Genomic DNA, 4,443 nt, shown 5'->3' with positions numbered 1-4,443 from the left:
GGGGCCTGGGGGTAGGTGGGGGAGTTTTATTTTTATTTTTTTAAAAAAAATTTAAATTTTTTTTAATAATTAGTTTTTTATTTTTTAAATAATTTTATAATTTCTTTTTTATAATTAGGATTTTATTTTTATTTTTAAAATAATTATATAATTATTTTTTAATAATTTGGATCCTAATGCCATTTTTTATTTTCATTTTTTAAAATTTTTTATAATTTTTTAATAATTATTTTTTTATTTTTTAATAATTTATTTCATTTTTAAAAAAATATTTTTTTTAAATAATCAGTTTTTTATTTTTATTTTTCAAATAATTTTATAATTATTTTTTCATAATTTATTTCATTTATAAAAAAATTATAATTTTTTTTAAATACTCAATTTTTTATTTTTATTTTTTAAATAATTTTAGTATTATTTTTTTCATAATTTATATCCTCGCCATTTTTTATTTTCATTTTTAAAAAAAAATTATAATTTTTCTTAATAATTATTTTTTTGTAAAAGAATTTTTTAATAATTTATTTTATTTTTTAAAAAAAATTATAATTTTTTAAAAATAATCAAATTTTTTTTATTTTTAAAATAATTTTAGAATTATTTTTTAATAATTTCCTCAATGCCATTTGTATATACTTTTTAAAAAAAAATTATAATTAATTTTTAATAATTATTGGACCTACAATGCCATGTGTCAGCTTCCAATTAGCTCATTTTGCCACGTCATCACGTGTGTGCAACACACACTTTGAGATTTTTGCTGATAGGGCAAAAAAGGCTCAATTGGAACAAAATGTGGTGGTTTAGGGGCCTGATAGGAACAGGTCTTAGTTTAGGTGTCTAAGTAAATTTTGGCAATAAGTTTGAGTGCCTATCGATAACTTTGGCCTAAATTTTTTATATCATTACTCCTTTTTCGCCCGAAGGGTTTGAGGTCGAAGGGTTTTTCCAATTAAAGTGACGATATTGAATAGGGATTAATTAAATTACTGAGTCGTCACTTGGAATCGAGTTATGGTGTTCCAAGTCACCTTATTGAATCCCTAATCAAAAGAAAATGACTTTTTATTGGTCTGTGAAAATAAAAGACTGAGTAAGAAATTATGTTAACCGAGGGGAAGGTGTGAGGCACCCCTCGAGTCCCGTGGTTCTAGCATGGTCGCTTTTATTGGCTTATCTTGACTTAAATTATTTTAATAAATTATGTTAAGGCTTAAAATCGCTCATTTTTATTATACCGAAAATGTTTGACTACACCTCTTATGTTAAATAAATTGGTAAAAATTAATTTTAGAAGAATATTTGTCAAGGTGCATTATTGCATCCTTGAATTTTAAATGTCTCAGAAAGATGCGTACGCCGCATTCTTAATTAAAACAAATATTTTAAACATGCCTAAAAATTATCTAACGCTAAAATATTAATTTATCTCATTTGTAATAATTCATAGCAATATATATCTTTTCAAAAGATGTTATTTAATATTAACAGTAAACTAAATAACTTTCATTTTAAAATAATTAACTAGTTTGATAATAAAATAATAAATCCTTATTAATGATAATGAATAAAATAACAATAAAATGAAAAGAAAATTGTTAATATGGCTGATTAAGCATCGGAGCTTCGTCGTTGTGGCGTTAATTCCGATCAGATCTGGGAAGGGATGTGGAGGCGACCCCGATCTTGGAGAATTTCGGCGACGGGAGGGGAAAGAAAAGGGGAAGAAGGGGCTGGAGGAGGCAGCGCGGTGATGAGGTGCGCCGATTGGGTCTGGGGAGGGGAAACGGGAGAGGTCTGACAGGTTTTCTCCATTTTTCGGCGAAGAGGATCGTCGGAATTGCAACAGAGAGATTTTTTTTAGTGGTTTCTGATCTGGTTTTGAAGGCAGATGTCATATTCCGGTGAGGGAACGATTCCAGCAAGGGTGGTTTCGTGATTAATTTTTCATTTTTCATATTTTTCTATTTCTTTATCTCTGTGTGTGCATGTGGATCTGCTATTTGATAAAAGAAAATTGAAGAATGTGTGTATTGTTTCCTACTATATATATGGATGTGGATCTGTGTACATAAAAAAATGGCTTCTGTGATTGTGTTTATATGATCTGTGTAAAAGAAAAATGTACATTTTCGAGTACATATTTCATAATTTCTAGACTTACATTTGTTATTCATATACATATTTAGCAAAATATGATGCATAAAATTATATTATTACATATTTACAAACGAATAACATCTTGAATATCATTCATGCTTTCCCATAACAAAATTGATAACGTAAATAATACAGGATTAAACAAGAACCTGCAGTGAAATAATTTAAGTGATGAACAAAGAGACTCGTCACCGAAAACTTCAATGGAACTCTAACTTCCGCTCTTTTTCTTCTTTTCTTCTTCTTTTTCTGATGTTGTTATTCTCTGATTTTCAATCTTTTTCCTTCTCTATTTTTTTTTATTAGTGTCTGATAATAAGATCATGTACGTAGAATCTCTCTCCAAAAAAAAAAAAGGGAGGGGGGGTTGAGAGTCCATTAAGTAGTGTATTTTTTGGTGGAAACAATTACTTTTCTGGGAGGGAAAGCTCATTAGCAGATAAGAAAGAGGGTTTTAAAATTCAAATTTATTTATTATTATTATATATATTTTTATTTATTTTTATATAGAAAATAATAATAATAATAATAATAATAATAATAATAATAATAAATAAAGATAATAATAATAATAAATAAATAAATAAAGTTAAATAAATAAAATAATAACAATAATAGCAAAAATAAATATAATAATAATAAATCAATTAATTTTATATTTAACAAAATATAATAACAATTTATAAATAGACAAATATAAATATAATAAAATAGTATTAAAACTACTAATTTATTTATTAAAAATTTATAAAATAAAAATATTTTTAATTTTTGTTTAATTAATTTTTTTTTAAATTAGTATAAAAAAATATCTTAAAGTTAACTTTATTTATTTTTTAACTAAAAATTATTAAAAATAAAAAATAATAATCAATATAAATTTTATTAAATATAAATGTTTAATATCGATAAACAAGTTAAATATTTAGGGAGAATCAAAAATCACGTGTTTATATTTTTGCCCCTCTTTTTGTGGAATCTCGAAGAGTTTTCATACAAATAAGTAGACAAAATATGATTTTTGATCCTCCAATTATTTGAAAAGTAAAAATAAGAATAAAAAATAAAAGGAGAAATGTGACCGAGTCCTGGTTTTTGGACATCCCATCTATCCCGGGTTATAAGGGAATCAGGTTACAAGTAGTTCAAAGATGATATAGAGAGAGAAAGAGTTAAAAGTCGAATGAGATTCCATCGAATTTTCGGTTAACAACTTCTGCCTTTTACATTCAAATGACTAACAAAATAAAAAATGAAATGAAAATTGCAATCTCTAGAATTTTGATTCAAATCTTTATGACTTGAACTTGAAAATTCACCCTATTCTTCAGGCGAGCTCCTGACTTTCGATTTCTTCATCCTGTTCTTCAGGCGAGCTCCCGAACTTCTTTTTACTTCACCCTGTTTTTCAGGCGGGCTCCTAGAGTTACAATTTCTTCACCCTGTTCTTCAGACGGGCTCCTAGAGTTACTTTTTCTTCACCCTGTTCTTCAGGCGGACTCCTGGACTTATAATTTCTTCATCCTGTTCTTCAGGCGGGCTCCTGGAGTTACAATTTCTTCACCCTATTCTTTAGGCGGGCTCCTGAAGTTACAATTTCTTCACCCTATTCCTTAGGCGGGCTCCTGGGGTTATAATTTCTTCACCCTGTTCTTCAGGCGGGCTCCTGGAGTTACTTTTTCTTCACCATGTTCTTCAGGCGGGCTCGTGGAGTTACTTTTTCTTCACCATGTTCTTCAGGCGGGCTCCTGGACTTACAATTTCTTCATCCTGTTCTTCAGTCAGGCTCCTGGACTTGCAATTTCTTCATCCTGTTCTTCAGGCGGGCTCTTGGACTTCCTTTTTCTGATTTTTCAAATATGTTCCATAATTGAGATCCAGCATCGTATGCTGTAATCATGACTCTTGCATTGACAGAAGTATGAAATTGCATCCTTTATTTGAAATTTTTTTGTTTCTGTTTCAAACAAAACAAAGACAAATCGTGAGTTTTAAAAACACGTGGTGGTTGGTTTGTGGTATTTGGCTCTTGAACTGACTGTTTTTGCACTTTCCATGCTCAACTCTTTTTCATTCCTTGATTAATATCCATTGACTTGTCATACTTCTGATCCAAAATTCTAATTACTGCTACTCTCAACTCAAAACATATTTCCCTTGTATAATATCTCAGGATTTAACTTTTCATATACCTTTTATCTTTCAACGAGCCAAAAATTGTCAATCATGATCATTCTGAGAACTTTATTATACTTTGAAGTGTTGTCTTTGTAAGTCGACCCT

Source organism: Capsicum annuum, chromosome 8, assembly GCF_002878395.1.
Source record: "Capsicum annuum cultivar UCD-10X-F1 chromosome 8, UCD10Xv1.1, whole genome shotgun sequence".
NCBI classification, from domain to species: domain Eukaryota; kingdom Viridiplantae; phylum Streptophyta; class Magnoliopsida; order Solanales; family Solanaceae; genus Capsicum; species Capsicum annuum.
This window is presented reverse-complemented; position numbering follows the sequence as displayed.